The 27,913-nt window shown below is 36.8% G+C and overlaps 1 protein-coding gene and 1 long non-coding RNA gene across 2 annotated transcripts in view; one reads left to right on the top strand and one right to left on the bottom strand.

Moving 5' to 3' along the window:
• Positions 1-20,846, bottom strand: part of CD200 (CD200 molecule) — a 40,977-nt gene extending 20,131 nt beyond the window's left edge. The window contains exon 1 of the mRNA XM_018065468.1: positions 20,827-20,846. The gene's annotated coding sequence lies outside the window, so the exon portion shown is untranslated. The remainder of the gene's footprint in view (positions 1-20,826) is intronic.
• LOC102180967 lies at positions 486-12,971 on the top strand. Its single transcript, XR_309719.3, has 4 exons — positions 486-570; positions 655-717; positions 3,424-3,475; positions 11,966-12,971. It is a non-coding gene; the product is annotated as an uncharacterized LOC102180967 (long non-coding RNA).

Genomic DNA, 27,913 nt, shown 5'->3' with positions numbered 1-27,913 from the left:
ATAGTACTCATCTTTTCCCGTCTTCAATGAATTTCCCGGTTTTTATAGGCTGCAACTGGTAAGACTGAGCAAGTGTTTGGAAAAAGATAGTTTCCATTTTCGTTATACAGACAAAGAAAGGGAAAGGAGGGGGTGGGAAGACATGAATTGCCTCACTGCGTGGTGCTTGAAGGAATGACAGGCTGCATTGTGGACCACGCAAGTATGAAATGATTTTTGAGAAATGTTACAGTTTGCCCAGTTACCATCTCGGAAAACTCAAATATTTTGAAGCTAAATTTAACCAATAGAAAGTGTGCAAAGCAAATGTGTATTTATTTGTATCCAGAATCAAATTATTTAAACCATCAAAGCTGTAATGATCTCTGCCTTTATTAATGTGACTTTTCTTTTTTTTCCTCTGCTGTGAGAAATTTTCTTCCACTTGCATTGATGACGACGACTTTTCTTATTTTAACAAGCTCCAGAGTTCTTGGCTCTTAAACAAAAGACAGATCAATGAAGTGTTCAATTTCTATAGCCTTTTCTGTGTTCCCGACCACCACCCCTGACCACCACACCTACGACAAGGTATTGGGACAGAGCTTCTATTATACTTAAGGCTGCAAATTCCAGGGCAGTAAATAAAATAATAACTGATTTTTTTTTCCCCAGAAAAACGAACAGTGAAAGGACTAAAATATTCATGGAGTGGCAAACAAGATACATAAGAGAAAGGTAATTTATATAGCGAAATTAAAGGTCAAATTAAGGAAACTAAAAGAAAACTCTTAAAGCTTCAAACATGACAAGTAGAGACACCAACAAAAAGAATCAAAGTGACTTTAAATGTCACAAAGCAGCGCTGGATGCAAGAAGGCAATGAGTTAACTTTCAAAATATGGAAGAAAAAATAACTTTGAACTCTACTTTGTCTTTCATAACAACTACTACAAAAGTATCATTTTTTTAAATACTTAAAATTTTTTTTATTAAATGTGTTGTTCACAAGGTGAAATGCGTACATCATGAGCACCCAATATTTGTCATAGAGTGAATACACGTGCATAGCCAGAAGCAGATAAAAACTTACCATTCCCTTTTCATCAGAGCCTGCCCTCTTTGACTACCCTTTTTGTCACTGCCACCTTTCCACCACCCTCTTACTTTCAACACCATAGGCTAGACTTATCTGTTTGTGAACTTCATATAAATAGCGTCATAGACAATGTCCTCATTTGTATCTTCGTTCTTTTACTCAACAGTAGATTGGAACATTTTATCCATGTTATTGCATGTAATTGTGGCTCACTCATTCTCATTGCTGTGTATGATCCCATTCTTTAAATGCCACATTTATTTATCTAAACTATTGTTACTAGACATTTGTTTGTTTTCCATTTTAGGGAGGGTTATTTTTAATAGTGTGCTATAAACATTCTTATATGTGACTTTTCCTAAACATATGTACACCATTGTTAGATTATTCTTTGACGTTGCCAGTTTTATCTTTTTCTATCACCTTATTTTTAAACTTTCTTTATTCTTTTTTCCTCCCAAGTACATAGATGATATTTTGTGGGTGATATTTTGCTGGACCTCAATTCTTAAAATCTACTGAAGAACTCTGTCCTAAATTTTATTAGCAAAATATTATAAAATGACAAGATGAAAACAATATTTTGTTAAGCATAGAAATTTCCTAAATTATATTGAGATTCTCCTTTAAAATATTTTCAAAAGAAGTATTCTATAAAAAAGAAAAAATTAGTCCAGGCAGATGCTTTATGGAAAGATAAGCAGAAAGGATAACTCATCAAAACTTATAACTGCCCCCCAAAAAAAAGCAAATTCCCCAAAATTGTATGTTTATAATTAGAGAATTTAATAATTCACATCTTCATGGAAGGGATTAAGAAGATAATGAGATTTTGAGAGATAAGTGAGAATTTTGCCAAGATGTATATGTTTAGGAAATAGACATAAAAATGTAATACAAGATGGAAAAAATTCTGAAAATGACAGATTGGTCATAAGAATTTTAAAATTGACGTTTTAACAGTGTAAAGCCTTTCAATTCATAAACATGGAATGTTTCATTTGTTGTGTTTTCTCTAATTTCTTTCATTAATGTTTTATAGTTTTCACTTTAACTTTCAGCCAATGAAGACCTACCATATAGCACACGGAGCTACACTCAGTGTTCTGTAATGAACTCTGCGTATGTGCTAAGTCAGTTCAGTTGTATCTGACTCTGTGACCTCATAGACTATAGCCCACCAGGCTCCTCTGTCCACAGGATTCTTCAGGCAAGAATACTGGAGTGGGTTGTCATGCCCTCCTCCAGTAATGACCTATATGAGAATCTAAAAATGAGTGGGTATGTGTATATGTATGATTTATCCACTTTGCTGTACAGCCAAAACTAATACAACAGTATAAATCAACTACACTCCAATAAAATTTTTAAAAAATTATAGTTAATTTACAGTGTTGTGTTAGTTCAGGTGTCCAGCAAAGTGATTCATTTATATATACTATACTATACATACATACATATGTGTGGGCTTTCATAGTGGCTCAGATGGCAAAGAATCTGCCTGCATTGCAGACCAGGGTTGGATCCCTGGGTTGGGAAGATCTCCTCGAGAAGAGAATGGCAACCCACTCCAGTATCTTGCCTGGAGAATTACAAGGACAGAGAAGCCTGGAAGGCTATAGACAATGAGGGTCACAAAAAGTTGGACACAACTGAGTAACATTTTCAGCTTTCATACATATATATGTGTGTGTGTATTTATATATACTTTTTCACATTCTTCTCCATTATAGGTTATTACAGGATTCTGAATACAGTTTCCTGAGTTACATAGTAGGTCCTTATTGTTAATCTATTTTAAACATAGTAGTGAATATATGTTAACCCCAAACTTCTAGTTTATCTCTCCCCCTCTGTCCCCGCCATCCCCTTTGGTAACCATAAGTTTGTTTTCCATGTCTGTGAGTCTAACTCTGTTTTGTAAATAAATTTACTCATATTACTTTTTTAGATTCCACATATAAGTGATCTTATATAATAACTGTTTTTCTCTGACTTAGTTCACTTAATATGATAACCTACAATTCTTTAACCTCTTTAGTTAGATATATTTCTAAGAATTTTATTCCTTTTGATGCTATTGTAAATGGGATTGTTTTTCCTAATTTTCTTTTTTGAAAATAAAATAATTTGTTGTATAAATTATATGTAGAAACACCAAATTTTTGTCTATTAATTTCATATCCTATAACTATTGAATTTGTTTGTTCCAACAGGTTTTTTTTAGGCGGGGGTGGTTTGTATATATAAGATCATGCTATCTGCAAAAGGGACAGTTTTACTTCTTCCTTATTGATTGTTATGCTTTTTATTTCTTGCCTAACTGCTCTGGCTGGGACTTCCAGTACTATAGAAGAGACATGCATGGGTCTCCTTGCTTTGTTCCTTATTTTGGAGGTAAATATTTCATTTTTTCATTGTCGAGTGGGATGTTATCTATGGGCTTTTCACATATGCCCTTAATTATGTTGAGATACTTTCCTTCTATTCCTAGTTTGTTAAGAGTTTTTATCATGAAAGGATGATGAATTTTGTCAAATGTTTTTTCTAGTGTGTTGAGATGATCATGTGATTTTCATCCTTTATTCTGTTAATGTGAAGTATCACATTATGGTATGTATTACATCCCTGTTATTTATCTTATAACTGAAAATTTGTACCTTTTGACCAGCTTCATCTAATTCCCTCTTCCCCCACCTTCTTGCTGGTGACAACCACAAATCTGATCTCTTTCACTATGAACTTGTTTGTTTGTTTTTGAAGTATAATAAACTTACAACACTATGCTAGTTCCTAGTGTGCGACATACTGATTCAATATTTCTATACATTACAAAATGTTCACCACAGTAAGTTTAGTTATCATCTAGACCATAAAAAGATTTTACATAATTATTGACTATATTCTCTACACTATGCCTTTCATACCTGTGATTGATTGATTTACTGTGTAACTGGAAGTTTGTACATCCTTATCTCCCTAATCTATTTCTTTCATCCTCCCACTCCATCCCCTCTGGCAACCTTCTGTATCTATCACTATTTTTATTTTGTTATGTTTGTTCCTTTGTTTTTTTTTCAGATTTCACATATAAATGAAATCATGTGGTATTGATATTTCTCTGTCTGACATGTCATTTAGCATAATACTATCTAAATTCACTCATGTTGTCACAGATGGAAATATTTAATTCTTTTTATGGTTGAGTAATAAATGGCAACCCACTCCAGTATTCTTGCCTGGAGAATTCAATCCAGGTTCCAGAGGAACCTGGCAGGCTAGGTCCATTGGGTTGCAAACAGTCAGACATGACTGAAGTGACTTAGCAATAGTGCATCTGTACAAATAGTACAAATTTGTACATAGTACAAAATCTGTTTTATCCATTCATCTATTAATGGGACCTTAGGTTGCTTTCATATCTTGGCTATTGTAAATAATGATGCAATTAATGATGCAATGAACATAGGGGCACATATCTTTTCAAATTTCTGTTTTCATTTTTTTATATATACCCATGAGTAGAATTTATGGATCATATGGTAGTAGAATTTATGGATCATATGGTTCTATTTTTAATATTTTGAGAGGAGCCTACACACTATTTTCCATAGTGGCTGTACATCTCCACAAGTGTTCTCTATTACCTACATCCTCACCAACATTTTTTTGTTGTTTTTTTTTCATAATAGCCATTCTCTTGAGCCATTCTCAAGTGTGAGGTGATATTTTACTGTGGTTGTGAGTTGCATTTCCCTGATGATTAGTGATGTTCATCCCGATGTCATGTGCCTGTTGGCCATCTCTATGTCTTCTTTGGAAAAAATGTTTATTCTGGTCCTATTCTCAGTTTTAATTGGGTTGTTTTTGATGGTGAGTTACATGAGTTCTTTGTGTATTTTGGATATTTACCTCTTATCAGATATATTGTTTGAAAAGTCTTCTCCCAAACAGTAGAGAGCCTTTTCATTTGGTTAGTTTCCTTCACTGTACAAAAGCTTTTTAGTTTGATGTAGTTCCATTTGTTCATTTTTGTTTTTGTTTCTCTTGCCTAAAGAGACAGAGTCAAAAAAATATTGCTAAGACTTATGTCAAAGAGCTTACTGCCTATATATTCTTCTAGGAGTTTTATGCTATCCAGTTTTACATTTACATCTTTAATTCATTTCGAGCTTATTTTTGTATGTGGTTTGAAAAAGTAGTCCAGTATGATTCTTTTGAATATAGCTGTCTAGCTTTTACTACCAACATAATTTATTGAAGATGCTGTCTTTTTTGCTATTGTATATTCTTGCCTCCCATGTTGTAGATTCACTGACCATACAAGTGTGAGCTCATTTCTGAATTCTGATTCTGTTCCATTAATCTATATATCTGTTTGTACAGTAGTACCATATTGCATTCATGACTGTAGCTTCATAGTACTGTTTGAAATAAAGGAGTACGATACTTCCAGCTTTGTTCTACTTTTTAAAGATAGATGTGGCTATTTGGGGGGTTTTTGTGTGTTTTCATACAAATTTTAGGAAGATTTGTTCTAATTCTGTGAAAATGCCATTGGTATTTTGTTAGGGATTGAAACTATAGCACACCTTGGGTAGTATGGTCATTTTAACAATTTTAATTCTTCCAATCCACGAACATGGTATATCTTTCCATTTGTTTGTGTTGTTACCAATTTCTTTATCATTGTCTTGTAATTTTCCAAGTACAGGTGTTTTGCCTCCTTCAGTTCAGTTCAGTCGCTCAGTCGTGTCCAACTCTTTGCGACCCCATGGACTGCAGCACGCCATGCCTCCCTGTCCATCACCAACTCCCGGAGTTTACCCAGACTCATGTCCATTGAGTTGGTGATGCCATCCAACCATCTCATCCTCTGTTGTCCCGTTCTCCTGCCTTCAATCTTTCCCAGCATCAGGGTCTTTTCGGATGAGTCAGCTCTTCGCATCAGGTGGCCAAAGTATTGGAGTTTCAGCTTCAACATCAGTCCTTCCAATGAACACTTAGGACTGATCTCCTTTAGGATGGACTGGTTGGATCTCCTTGCAGTCCAAGGGACTCTCAAGAGTCTTCTCCAACACCACACTTCAAAAGCATCACTCTGTCGATGCTCAGCATTCTTTATACTCCAATTCTCACATCCATACATGATTACTGGAAAAACCATAGCTTTGACTAGACGTACCTTTGTTAGCAAAGTAATGTCTCTACTTTTTAATATGTTGTCTAGGTTAGTCATAACTTTCCTTCCAAGGAGTAAGTGTCTTTTAATTTCATGGCTACAGTCACCATCTGTAGTGATTTTGGATCTCAAAAAAATAGTCAGCCACTATTTCCACTGTTTCCCCACCTATTTGCCATGAAGTGATGGGACCAGATGCCATGATCTTCATTTTTTGAATGTTGAGCTTTAAGCCAATTTTTTCACTCTCCTCTTTCACTTTTGTCAAGAGGCTTTTTAGTTCTTCTTCACTTTCTGCCATAAGGGTGATGCCATCTGTGTATCTGAGATTATTGATATTTCTCCTGGCAATCTTGATTCTAGCTTGTGCTTCCTCCAGCCCAGCATTTCTCATGAGGTACTCTGCATATAAATTAAATAAACAGGGTGATAGGATATAGCCTTGACATACTCCTTTTCCTATTTGGAACCAGTCTGTTGTTCCATGTCCAGTTCTAACTGTTGCTTCCTGACCTGCATACAGATTTCTCAAGAGGCAGGTCAGGTGGTCTGGTATTCCCAGCTGTTTCAGAACTTTCCACAGTTCATTTGTGATCCACACAGTCAAAGGCTTTGGCGTAGTCAACAAAGCAGAAATAGATGTTTTTCTGGAACTCTCTTGTTTTTTCCATGATCCAGTGGATGTTGGCAATTTGATCTCTGGTTCCTCTGCCTTTTCTAAAACCAGCTTGAACATAGGAAGTTCACGGTTCACGTATTACTGAAGCCTGGCTTGGAGAATTTTGAGCATTACTTTACTAGTGTGTGAGATGAGTGCAATTGTGCGATAGTTTGAGCTTTCTTTGGCATTGCCTTCCTTTGGGACTGGAATGAAAACTGACCTTTTCTATTCCTGTGGCCACTTCTGAGTTTTCCAAATTTGCCAGCATATTGAATACAGCACTTTCATAGCATCATCTTTTAGGATTTGAAATAGCAAACTGAAATTCCATCACCTCCGCTAGCTTTTCTTCGTAGTGATGCTTCCTAAGGCCCACTTGACTTCACATTCCAGGATGTCTGGCTCTAGGTCTGGTCTCCTTAATTAGATTTATTTCTATGTATTTTATCCTTTCTAATGCAATTGTAAATAGGATTATGTCCTTAATTTTCTTTCCAATAATTCATTTTTAATGTATAGAAAAGGAACAGATTTCTATATATTAATTTTGTATACTGAAACTTTGCTGAATTCATTAATGAGTTCTAATAGTTTGTTGATGGCATCCTTAGCATTTTCTATATAGTATCATGTCATCTGCAAACAGTGACAAGTTTCCTACTTCCTTTCCAATCTCTTTTTATGTCTTTTCTTATTTGGTTGCTGTGGCTACGACTTCCAATAATGTGTTGAATACTAGTGGCAAGAGTGGTCTTTCTTGTCTTGTTCCTCATCTTATAGAAAATGTTTTTAGCCTCTTATCATTAAGTATGATGTTAGCTGTGGGTCTGTCATATATGACCTTTATTATTTGAGGTATGTTCTCTCTTTACTTACTTTGTTGAGAGTTTTTATCATAAAGGAATGTTGAATTTTGTAAAAGCTTTTCTGCATCTATGAGATGATCACCTGATCTTTATTTTTCAATCTGTTAATGTGATGTATCGCATTTGATTGATTTGCAGATATTGTACCATCCTTATCTCCCTGGGATAAATCCCACTTGATCATGTTATATGATCCTTTTAATGTATTGTTGAATTAGTTTGCTAATATTTTGTTGGGGAAATTTGCATCTATGTTCATCAGTGATATTGACTTATAATTTCTTTTTTATGATGCTTTTGTATGCTTTAGGTATCCAAATGATGCTAGCTTCATAAATGAATTTAGAAGCATTTCTTCCTCTGAATTTTTTTGAAATAATTTGAGAAAGATGTATGTTAACTGTTCTCTGAATGTTTGTTAGAATTCACCTGTGATGCTATCTAGTTCTGGTCTTTTTTTGGCTGGGATTTTCTTTAATTACTGATTTAATTTCATGTTTGGTAAATGGTCTGTTTATATTTTCAATTTCTTATTTCAGTCTTAGGAGATTATATTGATGCAGTGTCAGCTGTAACTTCTCTTTCATTTCTGATTTTATTCATTTGAACCCATCCTTGTTTTTCTTATCAGTCTAATGGTTTAGCGATTCATCTTTTCAAAGAACCAGCTCTTAGTTTCATTGATGTTTTCTGTTATTTTTTTAATCTGTTTCATTTATTTCTGCTCTAATCTTTATGATTTCTTTCCTCCTATTAACTTTGGCAATTATTTGTCCTTCTTTTTCTAGTTCCATTAAGTGTAAAGTTAGATTGTTACCTGAGATTTTTTTTTTGCTTCCTGAGGTAGACTTTTATCATGTAAATTTCCCTTTTAGAACAGATTTTGCTATGTCACATATATTTTTGGATTGTGTTTTTTGCCTCGGGTATTTTTTATTTCTTCTTTAATTTTTTCTGTGATTCATTTGTTGTCTAGTGACATATTGTTCAGCCTCCACATGTTTGTGGCTTTTGCAGCTTTTTCTTCTGGTTCATTTCTAGTCTCATAGCCTTGTGGATGGAAAAGTTGCTTGATAAACTTTCAATCTTCTTAAATTTCCTGAGATTTATTTTGTAGCCTAGCATGTGATCTATCCTGGAGAATGCTCTATGTGTATATGAAAAGAATGTGTATTCTGCTGCTTTAAATGGAATATTGTATATAGATCTATTAAGTCCAATGTGTTGTTTAAGGCAATTGTTTCCTTGATGTTTTTGTCTGGATAATCTGTCCATTGATATAAATGAGGTGTTAAAGTTCCTTACTATTATTATGTAATTAGTATTGTATTATTGTCAATTCCTCTCTTTATGTTTGTTAATATTTGTTTTATATATTTAGGTATTCCTATGTTGAATGTGTATGTTTATAATTGTTGTATGTTCTTGCTGTTTGATCTCTTTATTATTTTGTAATGTCTTTATTTGTCTCTTATTATATCTTGGTTTTAAAATCCATTTTCTCTGATGCAAGTATTGCCTCCCCAGCTTTTTCTCTTTTGATTACCATTTTCATGGGATGCTATTTCTCTCCCCTTACTCTCAAGCTAGTGTAGATTTGGATTTGAAGTGAGTCTCTTATGGAGAGAATATATATAGGTCTTGTTTTCTTGTTTATTCAGTTACTCTTTGTCTTTTGATTGGAGCATTTACTCCATTTACATTTAAAGTAATTATTGATAGGAGGGCATGGAAACCCACTCCACTACTCTTACCTGGAGAACCTCACGGACAGAGAAGCCTGGGAGGCTACAGTCCATAGGGTCACAAAGAGTTGGACATGACTGAAGTGACTTAGCACAGACATAGACATGTGCTTACTGGGCTTCCCAGGTGACACTTGTGATAAAGAACCCGCCTGCTAATGCAGGAAATGTAAGAGACATGGGTTTGATCCATGGGTCAGGAAGATCCCCTGGAGGAGGGCATGGCAACCCACTGCAGTATGCTTGTCTGGAGAATTCCCATGGACAGAGGAGCCTGGCAGGCTATACCCCATAAGGTCACAAAGAGCTAGACACGACTGAAGTGACTGAGCATGCACATATGCTCATGTACTTATTATCATTTTGTTAGTTGTTTTCAGGTTCTTTTATGGTCCTTTTTTATTCCTTTCTCTTTTTGCTCTGTTCCCTTGAGATATGGTAACTATCTTTAGTTTTATATTTGGATTCCTTTCTCCATTCTGTAAGTGTATCTATCATAAATTTTGGTTTTTGCTTACCATGAAGTTTATATATATATATATAAATCTATATATAGATTATTTATATATACACGATTATTTTAGGTTGCTGATCTCTTACGTTCAAATGCATTTTAACAACCTTGTATTTTTACTCCTCCAAGTTTACTGTTTTGACATTATATCACTTGTCTCTTGTGTATCCCTTTACAATTTATTGTGAATATAGTTGATTTTAGTACCTTTGCCTTTTAGCCTGTCTACTAAGTTTATAGTTGATCTACTCCTTTACTGTATATTTGCCTTTATGGATGAGAGTTTTCCTTTTGTAATTTTTGAGCCTCTAGTTTTTGTTCCTTTCTTTTCTGCTTAGAAAAATTCCTGTTACATTTCTTGTGAAGCTGCTTTGGTGGTGAACTCTTTTAGCTTTTGCTTACATATAAAACTTTTGCTTTCTCCATCAAATCTGAATGAAAGCCTTGCCAGATAAAGTGTTCTTGTTTGTATATAGTACCACTCCCTCTGGCTTGCAGAGTGTTTTCTGAATAGTGAGCTGACAGTATTTTGGGAGTTCCCTTGTGTATAACTTGTTACTTTCTCCTTGATGCTTTTAATATTCTCTTTATTTTTATCATTTTAATTACAATATATCTCTTTGTGTTTCTATTTGGGTTGATTCTATTTGGGACTCTGTTCCCCCTGGACCTAGATGTCTGTTTTCTTTCTCAACTTAGGGAAGTTTTCAGCCAATATGTCTTCAAATATGTTCTGTCTTTTTCTCTCTTCTCCTTCTAGACCCTTATAATGACATTAGTGTACTTGATGTTGTCCCAGAAGTCTCTTAAACTGTCCTTATTTATTAAAATGCTTTTTTTCTGTTTAGCTTGAGTGATTTCCACACTCCTTTAAATTACTGCTTCTTCCCCAGGTCTCTGTTGAGTGAAATTTTGTGTGTACCTTTAGCAATGAAGTCTCTACTTCCTGCAACCCTTAGGCTCTCCTGAAAGCACATCCCACTGGCCTTCAAATCCAGATTTTCTAGGGCTCATCTTCCTGGTGCAGGACCCCCAGGGTGGATTGTTCGATATGGAACTTGTACCACTCACTCTTGGGGGGAACCTCTGCAACTGTGACTCTCCTGCTGTTTGTGGGTCATCTACCTGGGATATGGGTCTTGATTATAGTGAGTCTCCACTTTCCTATCCATCTTCTTGTGGTTCCATTTTTATATCTTTAGCTGTAGAAGATCTTCTCTGGTAGTCTTTGGGTTGTCCTCATTGATAGTTGCTCTGAAGATTATAATTTTGGTGTGCTTATCAGAGGAGGTGAGCTCAGGGCCTTTCTCCTCTACTATATTGGCCAAGTTCAAGCCTGTGTGAGCCTTTTAATGTGCCATTGAATTTAATTTTCTGGTATTGTATCAAGGCCTTTTCCATATATTTCTGCTGTTACTGGTCAGCTGTTCAGTCATGTCTGACTCTTTGCGACCTGATGGACTGTAGCCCACCAGGCTTTTCTGTCTATGGGATTCTCCAGGCAAAATACTGGATTGAGTTGCCATTCCCTTCTCCAGGGGATCTTCCCTACCCAGGAATCAAACCCTGGTCTCCCACATCGCAGGCAGATTCTTTACCATCTGAGCCACCAGGGAAGCCCTTCCATATATTATGTTGGTGTAAAAGTAACTGTGCTTTTGCAATATTGAACTTTACTGTTTGATATTAGAATATATTCTTAAATAAATGTGGTTATATTACATATTTTAATGCACATTTCTCACTTTATGCTTTTTTTTTTGCTAATGACATTACTTGCTGTGTATTGTATATTTATTTTAGACTAGGGAAATGACGTTTTTTAGACAAACAGCAAACTTAAGTGATTTTCATACTCAAGTTCAAAATGGGTTGTAAAGCAGCAGAGACAACTCACATCAACAATGCATTTGTTCCAGAAACTGCTGGAGATAAGAACCTCAAAGATGATGAATGCAGTGGCTGGCCATTGGAAGTTGACAACAACAAATTGAGAGTGGTCATCGAAGCTGATCCTCTTACAACTGCATGAGAAGTTGCTGCACAATTCAACATCAACCATTCTATGGTCATTTGGCATTTGGAGCAAATTGGAAAGTTCAATAAGTGGGTGCCTCATGAGCCCACTGAAAATAAAAGAAACTGTCGTTTTTGAAGTGTGATTATATGCAACAACAACAAAACATTTCTCGATCGGATTGTGATGTGCAATGAACAGTGGACTTCATATGACAACTGGTGATGGCCAGCTCGGTGGTTGGACCGAGAAGAAGCTCCAAAGCACTTTCCAACACCAAACTTGCACCAAAAACTGGTCATGGTCACCGTTGGGCAGTCTGCTGTCCGTCTGATCCACTACAGCTTTCTAAATTCCAGTGGAAACTTTCCATCTGAGAAGTGTGATCAGAAAATCAATGAGATGCACCCAAACTGCAGTGTGTGCAGCTGGCGTCGGTCAACAGAAAGGGCACAATTCTTCTGTATGACAACACTCAACCACACGTCTCACAACCAACGCTTCAAAAGTTGAACGAACTGGCCTATGAAGGTTGGCCTCATCTGCCATGTTCACCTCATCTCTCGCCAGCCGACTATCATTTCTTCAAGCATCTTGACAACTTTTTGCAGGGAAAACAGTTCCACAAACCAGCAGGAGGCAGAAACTGTTTTCCAAGAGTTCACTGAATCCTGAAGAATGGATTTTTACATTACAGGAATATTGGCTAAAATGTGTTGATTTTAATGGTTCCTATTTTGATTAATAAAGATGTGTTTGAGCCTAGTTATAATGATTTAAAATTCGCAGTCCAAAACCATAATTACATTGCACCAACCTAATATATTTGTTATATAGCACATTTCTGTTCTTGTGTTGTCTTTACCTTTGGTATCAGGTAAATCTGGTCTAATAAAATGAGATTGGAACTGTTTTCTCCTTTTTAATTTCTTGAAAGAGTTTAAGAAACATTGGCATTGATTCTTGTTTAAATGTCTGGTAGAATTTGGTGCCTGTTTGGTAGAATTTAAATGTTTGGTATACTGAAGTCATTTCAGTCATGTTCAACTCTTTGCAACCCTATGGACCATGGCCTGCCAGGCTCCTATGTCCATGGGGTTCTCCAGGCAGGAATGCTGGAATGGGTTGCTATGCCCTCCTCCTGGGAATCTTCCCAACCCAGGGATCAAACCGACCTCTCTTTCCTCTCCTGCATTGGCAGGTGAGTTCTTTACCACTAGCACCACCTGGGAAGCCCCAGGGAATGTACTGGCGTGGGTAGCTGGTCCCTTCTCCAGGGGATCTTCCTGACCCAGGGACTAAACCTGGGTCTTTCACATTGCAAGCAGATTATTTACCATCTGAGCCACCAGGGAAGTAGTGAAGCCATCTTATCCAGAACTTTTCATTATTAGAAAGTTTTTGGTTACTGATTCAATTTACATACGAGTTATAGATCTGTTCAGACTTTCTATTTCTTCTTAGTTTTGATAAGGTTGTGTTTTTAGGAATTTATTTCTTCTAGATTATCTAGTTTGTGGCATATAATATCTCACAGTGGTCTCTTATGATCCTTTTTATTTCTTTCATCAATCATAATGTTTCTTGCTTCGTTTCTGATTTTATTTATTTGTTTTCTTTCTGTCTTTCTTAGTCTAGTTAATGGCTTGTCAATATTTTTATCTCTTCAAAAACCAACTTATAGTTTTGTTGTTTTTTTATAAATGTTTTTTCTATTTCTTCAGTCTTTGTAACTTCCTTCCTTGTGCTAACTTTAGGCTCAGTTTTTTCTTCTTTTCTAGCTCCTTAAGGAGTAGAATTAGGTTTTTTACATAATGACTATGAGAATTCCCATAGCATTTTTTACATAAACAGAAAAAAACAAATTTATAATTCATATGGAATACAAAAAGCCATAATAGCCAAATCAATCTTGAGAAAGAAGAATGAACCTGGAGGTATAGTATTTCCTGATTTTAGAGTATAAGTACCAAAGTTACAGTAATTAAAACTGCAGAACTGTGGTAATGACAGACATATGAATAAATGAAATAGAGAACTCAGATATAAATTCATATATACACAGTTGATTGATTTTTGACAAGGGTACCAAGCATGCACGCTAGGGAAAGAATTGTCTCTTGAACCAATGATAATGTTAAAACTGGAGCTTCACATGCAAAAGACTGAAATTGAATCTTTAGTTTATACTATATAGAAAAGTCAACTCAAAATCAACAAAAGACTTAAACGTAAGACTTGAAACTTAAAATCCTAGAAAAAATAGAGGTGAAAGACTTCATGACATTGGACTCAGCAATGATTTCAAGTATGTACACCAAAAGCACAGGCCTCAAAAGCAAAAGTAAGCACAAACAAAAGTTCAGTTCAGTTCAGTCGCTCAGTCGTGTCTGACTCTTTGAGACCCCATAAATCGCAGCACACCAGGCCTCCCTGTCCATCACCAACTCCCGGAGTTCACTCAGACTCGTGTCCATCAAGTCAGTGATGCCATCCAGCCATCTCATCCTCCGTTATCCCCTTTTCCTCCTGCCCCCAATCCCTCCCAGCATCAAAGTCTTTTCCAGTGAGTCAGCTCTTCGCACGAGGTGGCCAAAGTACTGCAGTTTCAGCTTTAGTATCATTCCTTCCAAAGAAATCCCAGGGTTAGCACATGAAACTATATCAAGCTAAAAAGCTTTTGCACAACAATGGAAACAATGAACAGTGTGAAAGTGCAACCTAAAGAACCTGAGAAATACTTCCAGTAGTCTTTAACAGTCACAGAACCATCACAAGCATGCAAAGGTCTTCTGCGTCATTAACGACTTTTAAAACCATAACACATTCATGTACGTTCCAGGTGTGGAAGAGGAAACAGTTACTCAGATACACAAGCAAATAGCTCCAGAATCAGTTCTGTTAAGTACAGTCACTCAGTCGTGTCCGACGCTTTGCGACCCCATGAATTACAGCACGCCAGACCTCCCTGTCCATCACCAACTCCCGGAGTTCACTCAGACTCACGTCCATCAAGTCGATGATGCCATCCAAATATCTCATCCTCTGTTGTCCCCTTCTCCTGCCCCCAATCCCTCCCACCATCAGAGTCTTTTCCAATGAGTCAACTCTTCGCATTGAGGTGGCCAAAATATTGGAGTTTCAGCTTCAGCATCAGTCCCTCCAAAGAACACCCAGGACTAATCTCCTTTAGAATGGACTGGTTGGATTTCCTTGCAGTCCGAGGGACTCTCAAGAGTCTTCTCCAACACCACAGGTCAAAAGCATCAGTTCTTCAGCATTCAGCTTTCTTCACAGTCCAACTCTCACATCCATACATGACCACTGGAAAAACCATAGCCTTGACTAGACAGATCTTTGTTGGCAAAGTAATGTCTCTGCTTTTGAATATGCTATCTAAGTTGGTCACAACTTTCCTTTGAAAGAGTTCAGTTCAGTCACTCAGTCGTGTCCAACTCTTTGCAACCCCATGAGTTGCAGCATGCCAGGCCTCCCTGTCCATCACCAACTCCCGGAGTTCACTCAGACTCACGTCCATTGAGTCAGTGATGCCATCCAGCCATCTCATCCTCTGTCATCCCCTTCCCTGACTGCCCCCAATCCCTCCCAACATCAGAGTCTTTTCCAATGAGTCAACTCTTCGCATGAGGTGGCCAAAGTACTGGAGCTTCAGCTTTAGCATCATTCCTTCCAAAGAAATCCCAGGGCTGATCTTTAGAATGGACGGGTTGGATCTCCTTGCAGTCCAAGGGACTCTCAAGAGTCTTCTCCAGCAACACAGTTCAAAAGCATCAATTCTTCGGTGCTCAGCCTTCTTCACAGTCCAACTCTCACATCCATACATGACCACTGGAAAAACCGTAGCCTTGACTAGACGGACCTTAGTCAGCAAAGTAATGTCTCTGCTTTTGAATATACCATCTAGGTTGGTCAGAACTTTTCTTCCAAGGAGCAAGCATCTTTTAATTTCATGGCTGCAGTCACCATCTGCAGTGATTTTGGAGCTCAAAAAAATAAAGTCTGCCACTGTTTCCGCTGTTTCCCCATCTATTTCCCATGAAGTGATGGGACTGAATGCCATGATCTTCATTTTCCGAATGTTGAGCTTTAAGCCAACTTTTTCGCTCTCCTCTTTCACTTTCATCAAGAGGCTCTTCAGTTCCTCTTCACTTTCTGCCATAAGGGTGGTGTCATCTGCATATCTGAGGTTATTGATATTTCTCCTGGCAATCTTGATTCCAGCTTGTGCTTCTTCCAGCCCAGTGTTTCTCATGATGTACTCTGCATGGAAGTTAAATAAGCAGGGCGACAATATACAGCCTTGACGTACTCCTTTTCCTACTGGGAACCAGTCTGTTGTTCCATGTCCAGTTCTAACTGTTGCTTCCTGACCTGCATACAGTTTTCTCAAGAGGCAGGTCAGGTGGTCTGGTATTCCCCTCTCTCTCAGAATTTCCCACAGTTTATTGTGATCTACACAGTCAAAGGCTTTGGCATAGTCAATAAATCAGAAATAGATGTTTTTCTGGAACTCTCTTGCTTTTTGATGATCCAGCAGATGTTGGCAATTTGATCTCTGTTTCCTCTGCCTTTTCTAAAACCAGCTTGAACATCAGGAAGTTCACGGTTCACATATTGCTGAAGCCTAGCTTGGAGAATTTTGAGCATTACTTTACTAGTGTGTGAGATGAGTGCAATTGTGCGGTAGTTTGAGCATTCTTTGGCATTGCCTTTCTTTGGGATTGGAATGAAAACTGACTTTTTCCAGTCCTGTGGCCACTTCTGAGTTTTCCAAATTTGCTGGCATATTGAGTGCAGCACTTTCACAGCATCATCTTCCAGGACGTGAAATAGCTCAACTGGAATAAGCATTGCTTATCAACAGGATAAGCACTGACATTTGCTCAGTGTCAGGGTTTATCATCCATTTCAATCTTAAAGCTCTTGCCTCAGAGCCAAAGTGCTTGTATAGGAAACTATCCTGAGCTTCTGCTCCTTATTTCTTCCATTTATTGTCATATCATCTGGCCTAATGAGCTTCTAAAATTCGTTTTCACTTTATTTGGGATGTGTTTCTAAATGTGTTTTTAATTAATCAGTGCTAGTAATAAAAGATAACATAACCCTGGAAAAAAATTTTGCAGACAATATATCCAACAAAGTTAATCTCCAAAATGTTTAAAGAGCTCCTACAACTCATAGCAACACACAACAACAATAACAAAAACCCCTAGTAACCCAATGGATAAATAGGCTGAGAATTTGAATAGATATTTCTCCAAAGAAGATACAAATGCCCAACAGGTATATGAAAAAATAGTCAGTATCACAAATTATCAGGGAAATGCAAATCAGTACCACAATGAGATATCACCTGACATCTGTCAGGATGCCTATTCTCAAAAAACAAAAGACAACACGTGTTGGTGAGAATATGGTGAAGCTGCACCCTTGCTTGTTATTAATAAGAATGCAAAATGATGCAACTGTTCTGGAAAACTGTAAAGAGGTTTCTCCAAAAGTGTAAAATAGAACCATATATGATCCAGTCTCACTTCTGGGATTTTTATCTAAAACAATGGAAATCAGGATCTCAAAGTGATATTAGCACTGAAATATCAATACTCTCAAATATGCAGATGACACCACCCTTATGGCAGAAAGTGAAGAGGAACTAAAGAGCCTCTTGATGAAAGTGAAAGAAGAGAGTGAAAAAGTTGGCTTAAAGCTCAACATTCAGAAAACAAAGATCATGGCATCTGGTCCCATCACTTCATGGGAAATAGATAGGTAAACAGTGGAAACAGTGTCAGACTTTATTTTTTGGGCTCCAAAACCACTGCAGATGGTGATTGCAGCCATGAAATTAAAAGATGCTTACTCCTTGGAAGGAAAGTTACTACCAACCTAGATAATATATTCAAAAGCAGAGACATTACTTTGTCAACAAAGGTCTGTCTAGTCAAGGCTATGGTTTTTCCAGTGGTCATATATGGATGTGAGAGTTGGACTGTGAAGAAGGCTGAGCACCGAAGAATTGATGCTTTTGAACTGTGTTGTTGGAGAAGACTCTTGAGAGTCCCTTGGACTGCAAGGAGATCCAACCAGTCCATTCTAAAGGAGATCAGTCCTGGAAGTTCTTTGGAAGGAATGATGCTGAAGCTGAAACTCCAATACTTTGGCCACCTCATGTGAAGAGTTGACTCATTGGAATAGACTCTGATGTTGGGAGGGATTGGGGGCAGTCGGGGAAGGGGATGACAGAGGATGAGATGGCTGGATGGCATCACCAACTCGAAGGACATGAGTTTGGGTAAATTCCAGGAGTTGGTGATGGACAGGGAGGCCTGGCGTGCTGTGATTTGTGGGGTCGCAAAGAGTTGGACATGACTGAGCAAATGAACTGAACTGAGCTGATATTAATTGTAGCATGATGCACATTAGCCAAGGTTCAGAAACAACCTAAATATTCATCTGCAGATCAATAGATAATGAAAATGTGTTATATATAGTGGAATACTATTCAGCCTTAAAAAGAAAAATTCTGCAATATATGACAATGTGGATGACCATCATGGGCATTATTCTAAGGGAAATAAGCCAGTCACAAAAGATAAATCCTGTAAAAGTCCACTTATGTGAATGATCTAAAATAGTTAAATTCATAGAATCAGAGTGAAATGGTTGTTGCCAGGGGCTGAGGGGAAACAAATGGGAAGTTACTGGTTAATTAGTCTAAGTTAAGCAGCATGAATTAGTTCTAGAGATCTGCTCTACAACATTGTAGTATTATATTGTATGCTTATAATTTTTATTAAGAGAGTAGATGTCATGTTAAATGTTCTTACCACAATGAAGTAAAATGTAAAAATAGAAATGAATTTATATACATTATAAGAAATTTAAAATTGAATAATCCAGTAACTTTGAAAGGAATTCAACTGAAATCAAATAATTCCCCTGCCAAAAAAAAAATCTATAAATCCAGATGGCTGTTAAGGAATAGAAATCTCTGTCTTATACATGTTTTTAAGAGGAGAAATACTATATAACTAAGCTTTCTTTGAGTTTTAATTTCAAAACCTCAATTTGAAATTTTTTATTTCAAAGAAAGGTAAAATGATTCAAAGAAATAAAAGTATAGTCCAGCTTCATTTATAAAGCAGACAAAATTCCCCAAATGGTTTAGCATTTCAAAATCTGTCAATGGAATTTATTGTATTCATGAACTACTTTGGAAAGTTCATGTCACTATCTCAGCAAGTACAAAAACAATTACTTAAGTTCAACAACTTATATATGGTAAAACCACATAAAATGGAAATAATGAAACTTTTCCTTAAGTTGATAATAGGCTTAAAGGTCAAATACTGCAGCAGATAGTTCAGAGAAATCTTAGACGTTTTTAAATTCAGAAGTGTTTTAAAGCAAAAATGTCACTACAGGCAAGAAAGATGGTGATCTATGTGAAAAATCATTAGATCAACAGAAAAACTTTGAATAAATAAACAGTTTAGCAAGGTTTCCAGCTACAGGTTAACTCACAAAATCAATAACTGTTCCTAAACCGGTAATAACAAGCTAGAAATTTTCATTTAAAAATACGTTACTATTCATTATAGCAAACAAATGTAAAGTATCAAAGAATTAACTTAGAAAAGATCCACAAAACCTACTGAGAGAAAAATTTCAAACTTTCTTAAATAACATTCAGAAAGACTTGAATAAAGGGATAACATATTTGTAGATTGAGCAAATTACACCGTAAAGATACCAATACTTCCAAAAGTAATTAGTCTATAAATTCAATGTAGGACTAACCAAAATTCAAGCTGTATTTTTTAAAGAATTTAAACATTTCATGATACATTTATATGTTTGTATATCCTTCAATTGAAATATCAAGTTTGAAAAGAAAAAAGGGAAACCTCTCCCTACCACATTTTAACACATAACAAAAGACCATAGTAATAAAAAGCAAGCATTCATGAAAAAAAACAGTGGAACAAAAGTTCCACCTGAGAGAGCTGAAAATAAAGCTTATCTGTAAGGAAAGGAAAGATCATGTAGTAGATGATGTCAGGAAATGTGGATCATTATATGATGAAAATTAACACTATATTATCGAGTCTACATTAGGTATAAGTGTTTAAAGACCTAAACAGAAAATAGAAAAATAGAAAGTGAGTAAATACGATTATATTTGTGTGAGTTTAGGTAGATGAGGACTTCTTAAATAAGATTCCAAACTCAAGCTATTAGGTTAAAAAGTTATGAACTTAACAGCATTAAAGCATTAAATATTTCTTTTATTTTAATTTGAGTGATGCCAAATAGGGAGAAGTAATCAATATCTTGTAGGGACAGAATCTAGGATATAAGGAATATCTATAGATGTAGACAACAAACCCGATGTCATATGAAGATGTAGACAATAACTTCTCAGATGGGGAAACCTATATAAAGCATGTTCATACTTATTAATACTCAGGAAAAAAGAAAACCCAAAATCAGATAAGCCATTCAGTTGGTGACAGTGGGAGGTGGGAATAGACTGTGAATCAGGGAATGAATTGAAACATTCAAAGACATGATTATTACTAATTTGAAATTACTAATTCATGAAACTATATATAAACAATTTTTTCCATTTATTTGTAAAATAACAATTGCTGCAACTAAAGGCATGATTTAATATGGAAGGTTAAGTCTTAAATTTGAAGTATACACAATGACAGCAAAAGCCACACATTCGCCAATTACCTGTGTTCGTTAAGGAGTGTGGTTCATTAGGGGTGTCTCAGCTGGAGTGTGCCTGGAGAATCCCAGGGATGGAGGAGCCTGGTGGACTGCCGTCTATGGGGTCGCACAGAGTCGGACACGACTGAGGCGACTTAGCAGCAGCAGCAGCAGCTGGAGTGTGGTTTCAAGCACTTTCTCAGACCTACAGATACAGACTGTGATGATACATAAGATTAATACAACCCAAACACTCCCCCTAGTGTATTATAAAACATGCTACAAATAGCAACTGCTGCTGCTGTTGCTGCTAAGTCATGTCTGACTCTGTGCGACCCCATAGACGGTAGCCCACCAGGCTCCCCCATCCCTGGGATTCTCCAGGCAAGAACACTGGAGTGGGTTGCCATTTCCTTCGCCATTCAAACTCTCTTGACAGATCAAAATATCTTTTCAATAATGTTTTTTATCATTGATTTTAAATAATATGTTGATATGATTTGTCTCCTTGGAGAACATGTCCTGTATACTACCAAATTTATACCTCTGGTCTTACATGCTCTGTAAATTCCAGACTCATAAATCTAGATCCTTCTACTCTTTTAACTACTTCAATGGATTGTTACTGCAGACACTTAAAAGCTCAAATGCCTTTCCAGGCCTGTGGGTCTCACCTGTTGTGACCCTCACTTCTATTTCTAAGTCATTGTTCTAGTCACACTGACCTTCTCATTATTCTTTGAACACTTCAAACTCACTCCCACCTGAAGACCTAAACTAATTCTTCCTTTTTGTCTGGAACATTCTTTGCTAGAACTTCACTCAACTTTTTCCTTACCCAGTTCTCAGGTTAAAAGTCACCTCCTCAAAGAGACCACTCAACATAAACTGGCCCCATGATTTCTTTCAATTTTATCATTCTGTTTATTTTCTAAATAGTACTTATCGCTACCCAGTATTTTCTTATTTCCTTGTATCTTTCCTTGACTCCCTCTCCCCACTGGGACACAAGCTTCTGAAAGGCAAAGAACTTGTAGGTTTTAGCTGTGACTCTGTCTCCCACACTGAGAACAATGCATAGCAATATATAGGCATTGAGGAAGTATTTGTTGAATAACTGAATCAATATTTTATTATATTAGTCTTGTAAAGCCACACCACTCTCACCTTACTGTGGCTTTGTCAGGTAGACTTACCTCAAGTTTCGTGTCCTCACCATTTTTACCACCCAGCGGTCATCCTCCCACCAGATGTCTGAAGTCCATGTGATTCTCTCCAGTCAAAATCTGTCCTCAAGAATATTAAACTCAATTTACCATGTGTGCCAAGTCACTTCAGCTGGGTCTGACTCTTTGCAACTCCATGGACTATACCCCACCAGGCTCCTCTGTCCATGGGATTCTCCAGACAAGAATACTGGAGTAGGTTGCCGTGACTTCCTCCAGGGGATCTTCCCAACCCAGGGACTGAACTCCATCTCTAGTGTCTCCTGCATTGGCAGATGGGTTCTTTACCACTAGTGCCACCTGGGAAACCTTCTATTTACTGTAAGCATGAAAGATCACTAACAGCCTGCCCCGTAACAATCCCAAGTAGCATGTCATTTTAATAAGGATAAATCCTTTGACTGCAAAAAATTACCAAGAATGTACAAAAGTTTTCCATGATGATTCCTTCCATGATTAATTTCCCAGAGCCACTGGAATTTTTTTTTCAGATTTAAAACTAGCCCTTATTTAATCCACCTTTTCTATGAAAACAGGTAGTAATAATACAACTTACTTTTTCTTTCTCTGAGCAATACAGAAGATGAAAAATAAAATACATGAAACAGTAAAGAACGTACCAAATGCGCTTAGCCAATTATAAGAAAAACCAGCAGTACCTGGAAAACACAAACCAGAAACATATTCTTTGGGACTATATTTCTTTTTATATACTATACTGACATTTTGGTACCTTTAATCTGTAATGCTCTTTTGGTTTACCGTTGGTTTGTTGACATTCAAATTGATACTATAAGATTATCACATTTCATTTTGTAAAATAATATACTAATAGTATTCAAATTGAAGACAGACAATATTTACTATCATTCTATCACTCTCAAGAATTAAAAAAATATATATAGCCACCTATATATCCACTTAGATATAGCTACTTTAAAAATTATTAAGCAAAATATAATATAGTCACCTAATGAAATATTATCCTGTTACTAAAATTGAATTTCCAAAGATTCTGTAGTAACCTTAGAAAATAAATTTACAAAGATAATTAGTATTTAAATTAATGTACTTAGTGATGCAATAGATACTTTATAAGGATTATGTAAGGTAGTAGTATTTGCCACCCTGAAATACATCTCTTTCACCTAAGGATTATTTCAGGCTGATTTTTTTTAAGAAGCTGAAAACACAGGATATACAACTGAAAACCAAGTAGAAGTTACTCTTTTGTAAGAAAGATGTTTATAAGAAAAATAAATCTATAAGACAATCTGTAAGAGAAATCTTCATTTGTACCAGGAAGAAGAGGATGATGCTAAATGTGTAGATTCTTATCAATTGAGAAAGCAACAACTTAAATCTGCATAACAACCTTACCCATGTTTACAGTGCCTTTTCTGGTAACCTCCCATAACTGACTCCCCTAACATCTTTTTTTTTAAAAAAAGCTGAAGATAGTGCTTAAGGTGATGGTGTCAGTCCTTTCAAAGGCTCTGTTTTCTTGGTTCCCTCGCATGTATACATCCACTGAAATTTGTTTGTTTTTCTCCTGTTAATTTGAAATATCATTTTTTTTTTTTTACTAGACTAGCCGAAGAACCTAAAAGGGAAGAAGGGAAAACTTTTCCATTCCTATAATTATTTACATCAACTGCTGCTGCTGCTGCTAAGTCACTTCAGTCGTGTCCGACTCTGTGTGATCTCACAGACTTCAGCTCACCAGCTCCCCAGTCCCTGGGATTCTCCAGGCAAGAACACTGGAGTGGGTTGCCATTTCCTTCTCCAATGCATGAAAATGAAAAGTGAAAGTGAAGTTGTTCAGTCCTGTCTGACTCTTAGCGACCCCATGGACTTCAACCTACCAGGTTCCTCCATCCATGGGATTCTCCAGGCAAGAGTACTGGAGTGGGGTGCCATTACCTTCTCCTTACATCAACTAGGTAAGCACAATTATTTGGTACAAAATGGAAAACAGAGGCCCTAAGATGTAATAAAATTGCCCAAAACTACACACTGATTAGGTGGCAAAACTGAGAAGCAAGTGTAGTTCTCTGTCTGACTCCAGGGCCTGCATACTTAAGAAAAATACAAATGGTAAAACTTTGAGTATCAACGCTTTCTACAATAGCTGTTTTGACTACAAAGTACATACGTTGTATTATAGACTTTCCTTCTTTCTATATAGCCTTCTGAATATAATTTATATTTTATATTCAGTTTAACAAAAGACCATCATTATGATTATCAATAATAGTTCTTAGGTGTAGCATAAAAATGAACTTGTACTTCAAGGTAGATGGATCTTAAGGAAATTTTCACTTATGTTAAGTGGGATGAACTACTGTGTATTTCGCATCTTTGTTTCTGTCCTCTTCCTGTTTGTCAGATTGATGTCATTTGTCTGATTATTGTGACCTCTCATTCCTTTTTAATTTGCTGCTTTAGTTTTTTATTATCATTGAAAAAAAGATAAATTCTTGTTACAATTACTTCTTTCCTGAGATACTATTAGAAAATCATACATTTTGTTGAAAAGCTTTGTGCCATTTGTTTTTGACTGGTCAAATATCACTCTGCCTAGTTTCTATTTTTAACTCTGGTTGTTGTTTTTTTTTTTTAATTCAGTGAGATACTGCATAGCTCATTCAAATGGGTGGAGGAAGCTGAATGGAAATAATCCGGCACAAAAATTTGAACACAGACCTGAAGTCAATGGCAACAAAAATGGGGTGGGGGGAGGAAACTCTTGATAAGATTTCAGCAAAATCAGGGATTCATATCCCAAATATGTTCTATAAAGCTAGTGCTACATCGCTTCAGTCATGTCCAACTCTTTGTGACCCCATGGACTGTGGCTCACTAGGCTCCTCTGTCCATGGGATTCTCCAAGAAAAAATACTAGAGTGAGTTGTCATGCCCTCCTCCAGGGGATCTTCCTGACTCAGGGATCAAATCTGAGTCTCTTATGTCTCCAGCATTGGCAGGTGGGTTCTTTTCCACTAGCCTTACCTTAAAGATAAACATGGATAAGAATTTAAGATTTTAAAATTTAAAAAAAAAAATTTAAAAAAAAAAAATCACTGTTAAAAAAAAAAAAAAAGATAAACATGGAAAAATCCTTTTCTGAACTGACGTTATATCTTTGAAGATATTTATATCTCAGTTCAGTTCAGTTCAGTCGCTCAGTCATGTCTGACTCTTTGCGACCCCATGAATCGCAGCACGCCAGGCCTCCCTGTCCATCACCAACTCCCGGAGTTCACTCAGACTCACGTCCATCGAGTCAGTGATGTCATCCAGCCATCTCATCCTCGGTCGTCCCCTTCTCCTCCTGCCCCCAATCCCTCCCAGCATCAGAGTCTTTTCCAATGAGTCAACTCTTCGCATGAGGTGGCCAAGTACTGGAGTTTCAGCTTCAGCATCATTCCTTCCAAAGAACAGTGAGAAATAAAAATTTTTTTTAAAAAAAGAAGTGAAATTAACCATAATAATCTACTCAATAGATTGATGGGACATACATATGCCATTTAGTTGCCATAACTCAATCTCATGATTTGGGGAAAATTACCAGGAGAAAAAGGCTGATTTACTTCTGTTTGAAAGGATACATGTAACAGAAATGCTTATCTCTACTCTTTCCTGAGACTTCATTAACATAATAGTAACAAAACTAAAATGACTAAATGAAAAATAACAAGTAGACAGAAGAGAGACCTCCATTAACAAGAAGTGTAAACAAGCACATGAAAGACGTAAAAAGTACAAAATGGCCTATGAAGGTGCAGGATGAAAGCAGCTGCAGGCTCATGTATGTACAAAGCAGACTATTCCTGCACAGAGAGCCCTGCAGGACTTGCGGGGAGGGGCTCAGGATTCAGAAGACAAAGGAAGGAATAGTGAATCACAGAATAAAGGTTAGAGTCAAAAGCCTCACTTCCATATCCCAAAGCACAGCTTTGGACAGCCAAGTGCTTACTCCTCAGGCAAAAAACATGGAGGTTCAAGTAATCATTAAACACGCAGAAACAGCCAAGGTAGAGGGGATCGGAGCAGCAGAGTAAAGGCTCTCCATTCTGGCTTTCAGAGTCTTCTGGTTAATTGCTGCCTGCTCTCTACAAATAAAAATTTAGCTCTTCACAAGATGCAAAAAAGCAAATGAAGATACTTTAAACTCCCAGTCAAGAATCTGTAAATTTTGAAGAAAGCCTGTAATCAAAGTAGAAATTACTGAGTAAAAATAACATAAAATCATGGTAGTGGAGGTGAGGCAGGGACTGGTAGAGATAATTAAAGACAATTAAATCACCCCTAAATTATTATTCTTAGATAGATTTGAGAAGATATTATTTCTGTAAAGTAGGAAGATAATTTGTAAAATTAATTTTAAATTATAAAAGCAATTCAGAATTATAAACTTGATTGTCAAAAGAAGGAAACAGTTAATAAAGAGTTTGAAGACAAATTTTAGAAACTTTCTCAGTAGTCTGAAGAAAAGGAAAAGAGATGAATGTTAAAGAAAAAATAAAATCCAAACTAAATATTTAATGGCCACTTAATAAAGTTTATCAAAAGAGAATGTTATATGAATGGGAAAGTCTCAAAGAAATGAGAAGATTGTCAGAGTTGAAGGATTTGAGTCTCTGGATTGAATGAACCTACCAAATAAATGCTCATCACATTAAAGGATTTTTAAAAAGACAACTATCAAGAAAATAGCACTAGAAAGTTTCAAAAGTCAAATAGTAGAAGAGTCTATGTTACCAATGAGAAGTAATATTTACTATCACAATCATCAGATTGACATTTGGCTTCTTATCAATAACAATTGATAATCTGCCTGCAATGCAGGCAGACCCTGGTTCAATTCCCGAGTCAGGAAAATCCCCTGGAGGAGGGATAGGCTACCCACTCCAGGATTCTTGGGCTTCCCTTGTGGCTCAGCTGGTAAAGAGTCTGCCTGCAGTGCGGGAGATCTGGGTTCAATCCCTGTTTAATGGAGAAGGCAATTGCACCCCACTCCAGTACTCTTGCCTGGAAAATCCGAGGAACCATGGGGTCGCTAAGAGTCATACACGACTGAGCAACTTCACTTTCACTTTTCACTTTCATGCATTGGAGAAGGAAATGGCAACCCATTCCAGTGTTCTTGCCTGCAGAATCCCAGGGATGGGGGAGCCTGGTGGGCTGCCGTCAATGGGGTTGCACAGAGTTGGACACTACTGAAGCAACTTAGCAGCAGCAGCAGCAATAACAATAGATGGTCAAGGTAACAGAGAAATACTCTGTTCTGAGGCCAGAACAATGCTTAAAGTTGTATAACAAGCAATATATCACATGTAAAAGCATTCTAAGACCATAGGATAGATCCTGCAGTCTTTTAGCATGACCACCAGAGTCACTAGGAAAACAGCTCCTTGTTCTAATCTACAGCATTGAGTTTTGTACTCAATTCTAGACTAGTATTCTAGCCTAGAATACTAGAGTGGGTTACCATTTCCTTCTCCAGGGGATATTCCTGACCCAGGGGTTGAACCCACATCTCCTGAATTGGCAGGTGGACTCTTTACCACTGAGCTACCTGGGAAGCCCTGAGTCTCTTTTTAATTCAGAGATTGATGAGATTTCCTAGGCCTAAATGAGGTTATATTTAGCTTGTCCGGACTGCTTACTAGACTACTCATTTCAATACTTTTACAGTTGGTTATATACAAAACTGTTAGATTTCCAAAAATATGATGTCTCCTTCACTCATTCAAAATTTATGATTCAACATCACCGAAGGCTAGTGATGCTTTTGTTTCTTGGGTGGATGTGACAAATTATGTAGATTCTTTACCCTTTTCATCATTTTCTTGCATTTATAAAAACCAAAAATATAGATT

This window comes from Capra hircus, chromosome 1 (genome assembly GCF_001704415.2).
Source record: "Capra hircus breed San Clemente chromosome 1, ASM170441v1, whole genome shotgun sequence".
Classification (NCBI taxonomy): Eukaryota; Metazoa; Chordata; class Mammalia; order Artiodactyla; family Bovidae; genus Capra; species Capra hircus.
This window is presented reverse-complemented; position numbering and strand designations above follow the sequence as displayed.